This window comes from Rhinatrema bivittatum, chromosome 4, assembly GCF_901001135.1.
Source record: "Rhinatrema bivittatum chromosome 4, aRhiBiv1.1, whole genome shotgun sequence".
Classification (NCBI taxonomy): domain Eukaryota; kingdom Metazoa; phylum Chordata; class Amphibia; order Gymnophiona; family Rhinatrematidae; genus Rhinatrema; species Rhinatrema bivittatum.
In genome coordinates this window covers 458,585,496-458,597,842 of record NC_042618.1, presented here as the reverse complement: position 1 = coordinate 458,597,842, position 12,347 = coordinate 458,585,496, and the positions used below count along the sequence as shown (strand labels likewise).

Here is a 12,347-nt window from a genome sequence, read left to right as displayed (position 1 = left end):
CTGCACACATGTGGGAGAAAGATTTGTCGTCTAAACCAAAGTACAACTTTTTGGTCTCAATGCTAAGCAATGTGTGTGCTGAAACACAGACAGCATGTCACCCAGGTTACACGATTCCTACAGCAAAGCATGGTGGTGGCACTAGCGTTATGCTGTGGAGATGCTTTGCAACAGCAAGGACAAGGCGGCTCGTGAAGATGGAGGGAAAGATGGGTGATTCATTGTTCTTTTCTAAGCACAACACAATGGAGAGGTCCGGCAAGAAGAAGAAGAAGAAAAAAAAAGTGTGCCAGATTTTAAATGTCCGCGTGCACATGTGCGGGCAAGGTGTCCTCTCCCACGCGCAAAGGGGGAATTTCTGAAAAAAAATACACATGCTGACGCGAACAGCTGGATCCAAGTTCCCCTCCCAGTCTGCTCCAATTAAAAAGCGGACTGGGAGGGAACTTCCCTATACCCCTTCCTACTCTGCCTCCCTTCTCCCCTCGACTCCTAAAACCCCTTTCCCTATCTCTGTTTTCTTTATTTCAGCACGCTCTGTCCTGGCCGGCATACTCCCCCCCCCCCCCCCTCTCTGCCAGCACTTCTGTGCGTATCAGCAGGGCCCGGCCATGCGCATATGCGCCAGGATTTGCGTGCGTGGCGTTTTGAAATTTTGGCCATTTGGGGTTTTTTGGGGGTTTTTTTTTTAGTGCAGAATTCCAGAGGTCTTCCTAGTACTGGAGAAGCCCAGATTCTTTGCCAGCCCTGATATCTAATTGGATCAACATAAAAAAGTCCAGTTCTTGTATCTGCCCAATAAACAGTATCAAATTGTAAAAAAAAGAATAAAGATAGAAAACTTAAAATCCCCCACAACCATACTTTCCTTTAAAAAAAAAATTTAAAAAAAGGCATTACAGGAATCTGCAACTAATACAATTAAAAAAAAATGAGCTTTTAGCATTTTATATCCTCTGCAACTAGAGCACAGCTTGAACCTGTATGTATGCTATTACCATGGAATATGTTCTATGGACAGCCTGTTTTTGTAAAGACTTTTTATATGCACCCAATAAAATTATTTTTTTAAAAAAAACATGCTTTTTATTTCAGACAACTGCTATAGCCTATAATGATGCTGCTTGGAAAACAGAAGACTGACTGTGCAGCTGAGGTTGAAAAGGAATGTTATCATAGGCACAGCTAATAAATACCACTGATTTTGGCAGAAGCTCCCTTCATAACTAGAAATTAGGATTGATCAAACTGTTTTTCTTCATATATCCCTATTTTGGGTGAAATTTCTTATTCAAAAAGGTAGGTAATAAAGCCAATTTTTTTTTTTAAAGTAGTCCATCTATTGTTCTTTTTTAGATCTATACTAAATATTTTTTTAAATATTTACTTTTTTTTTTTTTTTTTTTTTATAGTGCCACCACATATGCACAGCACTGAACAGACAAATGTAGCAGACTGCCCCTTCTCAGTGGAACTTACAGTCTAGTCAAGTCCAGTAAGACCATTCTCTCCCCAGAAGGTAGCAGGACTAACCCCCATTGTACATAACTTAACAAGCAGATTCACCTTTAAAATTTCCCTATGGTTTGATTTTATCACATTTTTTTTTAATCAGCTATTTCTTCCACTTTTTTTCATCTTAAGGCAATACTAGAAAACATTTTTAGATCACTCAGGGTCAGATGTACTAAATGGCAAAGACAAGCTTTGGTAATTGCTCTCCTTCCCACCTAATTGTCCCGCTGCCCAAACCTCCTATCAGGCGCTTTAGGCACCCGAGCAACATGTCACTGGGATGTTTTTCCAGCCTTGCTACGGGGTGTGTGTGTGGGGGTGCGCGCACCTTCATAGTTACCTACTCTCAGTATCTCAAATACAATGCAGGAAAAAATTAGGATGCTTCAACTCTGAAATCATGGCACGTATCAATACTCACAAAATGAAGATCCATTTGGCCCTGGGAGAAGAACCATCTTCAGCCTTGCCTGGGAGGCAGCATGATAAGATTTGCCATAAATGGGTCAAACCAAAAAGGTCCATCTTACCTTGTATCCTTTTTCTAACAGTGGCCAATCTAGATCACAAGTACCTGGCAGTATCTCAAAAGTTGGCAGATTCCATGCTGTTTATCCCAGGGATAAGCAGTGGATTTCCCTACTTCCACCTTACTAATGGTTTATGGATTTCTCTTACAGAACTTGTCCAAACCTTTTTTAAATCCAGCTACAATAACATCTTTTACCACATCCTCCAGTAATGACTTCCAGAGTAAAAAAAAGCATTTTTTTCCTATTTGTCTTAAATGTAGTATCTAGTAACTTCATTGCATGTCCCCTAGTCTTTATAATTTTTGAAAGAGTAAACTGATTCACATTCCTTCTACTCCCTACTCACTATTTTAAAGATCTCTATTATATTTCTCCTCAGCTGTCTCTTCTCCAAGCTGAAGAACCTTAACCTCTTTAGCCTATCATAGGGAAATTATTCCATCCCCTTTATCATTTTGGTCACCCTTCTTTGTATTTTTTTTTTTTTTTTTTTTTTAGTTCTGCTATATCTTTGAGATGCGTGACCAGAACTGCACATAATTTTCGAGGTGTGGTCATACCATGGAGTGATATTCTCTGTCTTATTTTCCATTCCTTTCCTAATAATTACTAGCATTCTATTTGCTTTCTTGGCTACTGCTGCAGCTTGAGCAGAGGATTTCAACATATTCGCAACACTAGATTCTTTTCTTGGGTGTTGACTCCCACTGTGGAACCTTGTATTGTGTAGCTATATTTAGGTTGCTCTTCCTTTCGTCCATCACTGCACTTTTCCACATTAAATCACATCCGCTATTTGGATGCCCAGTCTCCCAGTGTCCTCTTGCAATTTCTCACAATACACTTGGGATTTAACAACTTTAAAAAAAAAAAAGTATTCAATCAGCAGCATACTGTATCACATAACTCATTGTTCCCATCTCTAGATTATTTATAATTATGTTAAAAAGCTGTGGTCCCAGTACAGATCACTGGGGTACTCCACTATTTTACCTCTCTCCATTGAGAAAGTTAACTATTTAGCACTACTCTGTTTTCTACCTTAACCAATTCTCAATCCACAACAGAACATTGCCTTCTATCCCATGACATTTCTTCAAGAGCTTCTCATGAGGTACTGTGTCAAACATTTTCTGGAAATCCAGATACATTATAACTGGCTCAGCTTTATCCATATGTACTCACCCTTCAAAAAAAAGTAGCAAGTTAGTGAGGTAAGATTTCCCTTGTCTAATCCATATTGGCTAATCCATTAACAATAACTATCTATATTTTCATTAATTTTGCCCAGCACTGATGTCAGGCTCACTTGTCTGTAGTTGCCTGGATTAACCCACAACTCTTTAAGAACTGGCATTACGTTGGTCACCCTCCATTCTCCAGATACTATAACTGATTTTAATGATAGTTTATAGATTACTAATAGGAGATCTGCAACTTCATTTTTCAATTCTTTCAGCATTTTAGGATGTATACCTTCTGGGTCCAGGAGATTTGCTACTCTTTAGTTTGTCAATTTGCCCTAATACGTCTTCTAGGTTCACTGAGATTTGTTTCGGTTCCTCTGAATCATCACCTTTAAATATCACTTCTGGCATGGGTATCTGCCTTACATCTTCCTCATCTTCCTCAGTAAAGAATTCATTTAATCTCTGCTTCTCTTAGTGCCCCCTTTACCCCTTGGATCACCTAACAGTCCAACAGACTCCCTCACAGGATTTTTGCTTTGAATGTACCTGAAAAAGATTGTGTGTTTTCGCTTCCACAGTAAATTCTGTCTTTGCCTTCTTTATCAATGTTTTGCATCTAACTTGGCAGTGCTTATGTTATTTCTCTCATTTGGATCCTTTTTTCCACTTTTTGAAAGATTCTTTTGGTTAGAATAGCCTCTCTTACCTCAACTATGCTGGCAGTCATTTGGCCTTCCCTTCCATTTTTAATGTGTGGAATACATCTGGTCTGGGCTTCCAAGATAGTAATTTTTAAATGTCCATATCTGATGTAAATAAATTTTGTAGTTGCTCCTTTCAGTTTCTTCCCAACCCTTTTTCCTCATTTTATCATAGTCTCCCTTTTTGAAAATTAAATGCTATTGCAGTAGTTATCTTAAGTTTTCTCCTTCCAGTTAAGTCAAATTGGATCATGTTATAATCACTATTGCCCAGTGACCTCAATACAGTTACCTCTTGCACTAAATTGTGGTTTCCAACTAAAGATTAGATCTAAAATAGTTCCCCCTCATCTGTTCTTGTACCAACCTCTTCTTGAAGCATTTATGTCTAGAAACTTTATCTCCTTAACATGTCCTGATAGACATTTACCTAATCAATACTAGGGTAATTGAAATCACCCATTATCACTATGTTGCTAATTTTATTACCTTCCCTAATATCTGTTAGTATTTCAAAGTCTGACCGTTTAGGGCTAAAGAGGGAGAGTGAAAGTTATAGAAAAACATAGAAATGACAGCAGAAGAAGACCAAACGGCCCATCCAGTCTGCCCAGCAAGCTTCACACATTTTTTTCTCATACTTATCTGTTTCTCTTAGCTCTTTGGTTCTATTTCCCTTCCACCCCCGCCATTAATGTAGAGAGCAGTGATGGAGCTGATTAGTTAGGGGTAGTAGGGGTAGTAACCGCCGCAATAAGCAAGTTACACCCATGCTTATTTGTTTTACCCAGACTATGTTATTCAGCCCTTATTGGTTGTTTTTCTTCTCCCCTGCCGTTGAAGCAGAGAGCTATGCTGGATATGCGTACATGGTTTATGCATACAAAGATATAGTAGCATGACAAACTGAAGCACTATTTTTAAAAAAAGTATGAAATAAAAGTAAGATAATAAAGAAGGTCTACAACCAAGACAAAGAGGTGGAAAAAAATAAGGAAGCAGACATTTTACAGGTCTTTCTGTAATTATTCCTGCTGGTTTACTTTGATATATGAAATACTCACTTGGCAATAAAAACCCACACTTGTTCACTGTAATAAAAACTGTAGATTCAGCAGAACTGAAAATACCACAAGAAAAAAACTGTTCAAAAATCTTACCACCATCTGCCAGGTATTTACAACAACCTCAAGACAATCTGCAGTCAGAGTCAGCAGAAACAGTGATTTTTTGATTATGATTATCAAAACCACAACACTCATTCCGCCTTATACAGTAGAATTCTAAGATTTGTTTCCATTTTCAATTGTTTTTAATTATATATTTTATTCTTAGTTAGTTCTAGTCAAAGTACCACTGTTGGCCCTGAAAATTATTTCATGATGCTGTTCTTACAGTGTAAAGTAAAAAGTTTATTATGATCTCTTTAAGGTGGTCACCATTTTTCTCTTAACATTGCTGGGACTGGACTGTAGATTATGCAGATTTTTACTGATCATCATCCAGTCATGATTTTCTTACTAATGTTATTAATTTCTGAAGCACTACTAGACATACACAGCACTTTACAGATAGAAACACATGACAAACAATTTATGGAAAGTACTTATTGTAGATTAGTGGTTAAGTTTTAAAAGCAGCTTCAAAAATGAGTTTTTAAACTAGATTTGAATATGGCCAGAGAGGGAGCATGATGCATCAACTCAGGAAGTTTATTACACTGGTAAACAAAGTTTTTGTTTCCTTCAGGCTTTTTGGTGTTCCAAATAGATTTTGATGTTGATCACAGATATTACTTCGAAATTTGTACATCACGTAAGGTTTCTGAGAAATGGCCAATTTTGTGTTACAATAATTGTGAAATTTTAAAACAATCTCGCATACATATATTTTCTTGCTGGACAGTAGTTTGATTTTTAAAATTCATGTCGAATTTTTGACAGCCATAAGCAACATAACATGTAACAGACTAATTTTTTTTTTTTTTTTAAATACACCAAGAAACTGATAATGCCAGAACTTGCTTGGGCAAGCCCCAGCTCGGCTGCAAGATTCCAAATTGTTTCCATGACGAGTCAGCCTTATATAAGCAGCAGCAATGAGTAGTCTCTTATGCAACGTCTATGTGAATGAGCGAATCGTATCACTAAAACTGCTGAGTTTAAAGCTTGTGGATTTAATTTCATATACTTTATGAAATGTTGCACCAATGTTGTAATAGCCATGACAAGTTTTGTTACATCTGTGATGAGTTTACTCTGAAAGTACAGAAAAGGAGTATGAATGCAATCATTAAGGCGGCACATGAGTTATACTTCGGGTGCAAAACTGGTGACCAGTACAGAGCATGGGCTCCTCATATATGTTGCGCATCTTGTGCCAGTAGTCTGCGAGCTTGGTTGAAAGGTGTGTGACCCTCCAAGCCGTTTGCCATCCCAATGATATGGAGGGTACAGAAAGATTACATAACTGTTACTTCTGCATGACACTCAAAGAACAGGAAGTTTGAGTACCCTAACCTTGCACTGGCAATGAGACCACATGACAACAGACTTCCTGTTCCAAAACCGCCAGAGGTGTGGACACTTGATGACGAGGATCAGGAGGTAGGCGATGACGAGCCATCATAGATGGAAGCTGCGGCTGGATCCTGACTTTTGCTATCAACGTCCAGCGATCCTCTTTAATATCTGAGTTAGAGCTGAATGATCTGGTCAGAGATTTGGCTTTATCAAAGAGTGAGGCAGAGCTGCTTGGGTCAAGGCTGCAAGGATGGAATCTTTTGTCATCTGATAACCACTGGTGGATCCAAGTAAGAATATTTCTTCTACCTTTGCACTAAACTTGGGCTGATGAAAAACTTCATTAAGGCAATGAACAAGCAAAGTAAAGCCTTTGATTATTTGAGGCAAATATTTCCATGCATAAGTGACGCCAAGATAAAAGAAGGTGTTTTCGTTAGCCCACAAAGCCGAGCTGTGATGGACAGCCACTTTGATGGTCTTCTGCAAGGTACAGAACGTGTTGCGTGGACAGCCTTCAAGAACGTCATTTGTAACTTCCTAGGCAACTATAAGGCAGCAGACTATGCTGAACAGGTTGAAAATCTGCTTCAGGATTACAAATTGATGAAGTGCAACATATCATTGAAGATATTCTTCATTTCCACTTAGACTTCTTCCCAGACAACCTTGGCGCTGTGACGAACATGGTGAAAGGTTTCATCAAGACATTGTCAAAATGGAGAAACGGTATCAAGGCAAGTAGAACCCCTCCATGCTGGGTGACTATTGTTGGACTCTCATCCGTGAAGTGTTGGAGAGTGACTACAAACGAAAATCTGCAGCAACACATTTTTAGTTTTGTTTTCTGGTACCAACATTGCCATTATAGCTTATGCCGCTAGACACGTAATAATGCTTAATGTATAACGCACTTTTCTGGCAAATGGTATGTGTGATACAGACATAAATGCATATTTGTGGAGAGGAAGTGACGTCAGCCGCTTTGATGGCTGCCTAACTCTCGAGCTCCCGACATCAACCCGCAAAAACAGATATTAAATAGGAGTTAACCGACCTTAAACATTAATTTCTTGTAGCAGACACAGATAGGACTACATCGAGATGGCAGCGAAACGCAAAACGGTGGACTTTCAATGCTATTCTTATCAAAAAGGAGGAGATGCCGCGATGGAGTCCAGGGAGCCGGGTGCAGACGCGCCGATGGCTGCACAGCAGGAACCCGACGACGATTTCAACATTGCGGAGGAGGGGGCGCCCTCGAGATCGGAATTCCGATCGTGGTTCTGCAGCATCCGCCAAGATTTAAAAAATTATAAAAAGGAAATTCATGAGATGATGGAGGATTTTCGTGAAGAGCTGCACTCGGTCGGCAGGAGAGTGGATGAGCTGGATGGCAAAATGGACGGTCAAACTATGCTTACCAATCAGTTACAAGAGGTCTGTAGTGAACTGCAGGAAGAAAATGCTGCCATGCGGGCCAAGATGGCCGACCTTGAAAACAGAGCACGGCGAGGGAACCTCCGCTTTAGGGGTTTCCTGGAGAATGCAGAGAACACTGATTGTGAGAAACTGGTGGCTCGATTTTGTGCCCATCTATTATCACAGGAGGGCAGCGATTCTCCAATACTACCGGAGGACATTAAAATTGACAGGGCGCATCGCGCGTTGCGAGCGGCCCGCGCTAATCTCCCTAGAGATGTCATTGTATGTTTCCATAATTATACGCAAAAAGAAAAAATAGCAGCGGCAGCGAGGCAGCATAATAAATGGCCATGGGAGGCCCAGGAAGTATCTATTTACGCTGACCTTTCCCAGGCGACTATGCAAAGCCGCTTTGAATTGAGGGAAGTTACGCAATTCCTACGAGACAAAAATGTAAAATATCGCTGGCTCCATCCGTTTGGGCTCACCTACACATGGGACGGAGTATCTACCCAGCTGCGCACGGTGGAAGAAGCAGTGAGCATGCTGAAGGAGAAGGGGTTTCATCCCCTAGCCCGGATGGAACGGAAAGCGCGCGTATCTCTGCTCAAGGAGCCACAACCCAGATGGCGGAGAGCCACTTCCAGGAACAGCAGGCTCAAAAGAAATTCCGATAATGCCAAATCAGTGCAGGAAAAAACCTGAGGGAAGTGACTGCCAGTTAACCTCCAGCATTAATTTACTATTAATTCTGCACAACTTATGTGCCCAGGTTGCAATGTTTCTGCTGTCTATACTATGGTTGGCCAAGGTTCTTGGCATTTCAGTTTTATTGTAGTCCTATGGTTACAAAAGGTCGGTTTCCTATGTTTATTTTTCTATTTGTTTGGGGGGGTGGGGGAGCATTGATAGTTATTGATTTCCTCTTCAGGTTGTGGTTTGATGGATCTGCAGGGAACTATCAGCAGATCAGTGACGGGGGAGGGGAAGAGGGTGGGGAGGGAGGAGAGAAGACTAAGGGAAACGGCAAACCTTGGAAACCCTATATATGTATGTATTAGACAGGTGGTGAGAGTGTGTGTGTGTCTGATAATGGAGTCATTTGACGGGGAGGAGATGAGACCTGGTTCCGAAGCCCGAGTCATATACCTACACGATAGTGGTCTTGTTAAATTGCTACTATGACGTCTATTCGCATTACGTCCCTTAATGTGAAGGGCCTTAACACTCCGCAGAAGAGGCGTCATTTATATCAGGAATTGGGTCAGCTCCGAACGGACATAGCTTTCATACAGGAGACCCACCTGAAAGCCCGGTATGAATCCCTCATGTCGTCCAATGCCTATCCCCACCAATACTATGCAGCCTGCTCCCGCAACTCCAAATACACAGGGGTGGGCATCCTGCTGGCGCGGTCGCTGGTTTTTGAATGTAAGGGCTGTGTCAGAGACCCTATGGGCCGTTATCTTATTCTCACTATTGTTGTTAATGGGGTTGTATACACATTGTTTAACATCTATGCCCCTAACAAGGACCAGGGCCTCTTTTTTGAGCGAATGAATACTTTACTCACTACCCATGGCCAGGGCTATCTACTGGTGGGCGGGGATTTTAATTTGGTGAGGAGTCCGTCCCTGGATGCTTCCCGGGGTTATGTATCAGCCTTGGGCTCGCATAGAGCACGTTTGCATGAGCTGATGGAGAATTGGATGTTATTGGATGTCTGGAGGACAATTTATCCAAGATCACGCTCCTATACCTTTTACTCCACACCTCACGCATCATACAGTAGAATTGATTATTTCCTATCAGATAGGGGACTTTTTAATCACATTAAAAAAGCTGAGATTAATCCCATAGTATGGTCTGATCATGCAGCTGTTTGCTTGGAGATTGAGCTTAGTGGGTACGATGCTGGCCTCAGATTCTGGCGACTGAATGAGGCTTTACTGGGAGATGAGGATTACAATAAGACTCTTACTACTCAGATTCAGTCCTTTTTTTGCCCTCAATGATACCGGAGGGGTTTCATCTCCAATGGTTTGGGACACCTTTAAGGCGTATCTTAGGGGGTTACTGATCTCACGGGGGGCGTATATAAAAAAAAGGGACTCCAGGGTTGCTCAAGAGCTACGGGATGATATAGCCAAACTGACCCGGCAACATCAGACCACTGGTGCAGGGAAAATACTAACGAGACTCACTAAGGCAAGGGAGGATCTCCTTAGATTGGAATCCCACAAAATTAACCACCAGATGATATTAACGAAGCAAGCATATTTCGAGGGTGGAAATAAAGCGGGGAAGCAATTGGCCAACCAGTTAAAAAAGCTCCAGTATCAGAATAATATTGCCAAAATTAAAACTGAACATGATGTCATACTTACCACCAACACTGACATTCGCAAGCGGTTTCTGGAGTTTTACTCACAACTTTACGGACCCAATAGGGATATCCACCAGACAAATGTGGATGCCTATTTGCACGGCACGCCCCTGCCGTGCTTATCTGGGGAAGCGCAGAGGGAGCTAGAAGCCGAGATCACGACGGTTGAGATCTTGGAAAGTATTCATTCAATGAAAGCAGGAAAATCACCTGGTCCTGACGGCCTGACAGCCAAATTTTATAAGCAATTTGGTCCCTATCTGGTGGCCCATTTACAAAAAGTGTATAATTCATTACGGGCTGGAGAGTCACTAGGGACTCAAGCGAATTTGGCAGGCATAACGGTGTTACCCAAACCGGGGCGCGACCCCACGAATTGTGGTTCATATCGCCCAATTTCTCTAATCAATTTGGACCTTAAAATTTTAGCGAGAATTCTCGCAGGACGTATGAACAAACATATACTCACTATTATACACCAAGATCAAGCAGGTTTTATGCCTGGGAGGATGGCCGGCGACAACATTCGCAAATTGGTTAATTTATTATGGTTGGCCCATGAGCGAAAGGATGAATCTCTGCTTCTCTCCATGGACGCAGAGAAAGCTTTCGACATGGTCCATTGGCCCTTTTTGTTCGGGGTTCTAAGGCAGATGGGATTTGGCCCCTATTTTTGTCAATGGCTTAACAAGTTATATGAACATCCCCGAGCGTGTCTCAAGATAAATGGTGGGTACTCAGACAGCTTTGAAGTTGGAAGGGGTACTAGACAGGGCTGTCCACTTTCTCCGCTGCTCTTCGCTATTTTTTTAGAACCCCTGGCGATTCGAATACGTAACAATGCACACATTAAGGGTTACGAGGTGGGTGGGCAATGTTACAAACTTTGCCTCTTCGCTGACGATATTATTTTCTCAGTCCGGGACCCTCATAATTCTTTATTAACTATTGAACAGGAAATTCGAGAGTTTAGTGCGGCTTCGGGCTATAAAGTAAATTGGGATAAATCCGAGATACTGAATGTTTCTTGTTCCCAGGGGACGGAACATTTTTTGAAGCCTTTGCACCCCTTTAGATGGGCGAATCAGAAACTTAAATATTTAGGAGTCTACTTAACCGCTCACCCTAAGGATTTATACGATTCTAATTATTCCCCATTACTTAAAAAGATTTTTTTTGATCTAGACAAATGGCATCGGCTACCGATCTCCTGGTTGGGTAGAATAGCTACAATTAAAATGAATATCCTGCCTAAGCTATTATATTTGTTCCAGTCCCTGCCCATACCTGTCCCTGAAGCTGCTATCAAGTATTGGCAACGGAGGTTCTTCGGGTTTATCTGGAAGAGGCGCCCTCCCCGAGTAAGCAAACATGTACTATATCAATTTAAGCTAGAGGGGGGACTAAGCGTACCTAACATTCTCCATTATTATATAGCAGGGCAACTGCGACCGATTGTTGTTTGGCATGCCGGGCAGGACTCTCGGCATTGGGTACTGATGGAACAACACCAGATGGGGCGAATGAGTCTTGCGGCCTTACCATGGCAGCCTGTAGCCACTTGGAGGGATTGCTCAGGAATGTTGCCCACCACCAGGCATACATTGTCATTATGGAAGAAGTGGAAAGCTAGAGTAGTAGGCGCTAAATCCTATTATTATCTTACCAGTCTGTATCACAATACCTCCTTCCCGATAGGTCTTCCGGGGCTGGCATTTCAACCTTGGAAATTGCGGGGTATCCTTCGGATGGAACATTTATGGGGGGTTGATGACTTTTTAACATTTGTGCAACTTAGGGAAAGATATCATCTACCAGTTACAGAGTTTCTAGCCTATAGGCAACTCTCACATTTTTGCCAGTCACAGGCAGTCTCAGCGGATTTGAGGGGGGGGAAGACACTTTTTGAGGGTTATTGCACTGATCCGCACAAGCATAAAGGTTTGCTCTCTAAAATATATAAACTCTTAAATGCCAAAAGGGCGGAATTACCCACACATATTAAGGCCTGGCATACTGATTTAGGAAGACAGGTAGATGAGACTGAATGGGAACAGATATATCTCAATATAAGC

The 12,347-nt window shown here is 41.6% G+C and overlaps 1 protein-coding gene across 2 annotated transcripts in view; it reads right to left on the bottom strand.

The window, feature by feature from the left end:
* PAWR (pro-apoptotic WT1 regulator) overlaps window positions 1-12,347 on the bottom strand; it is a 239,966-nt gene that overhangs the window by 159,740 nt on the left and 67,879 nt on the right. The gene's annotated exons all lie outside the window — the stretch shown is intronic.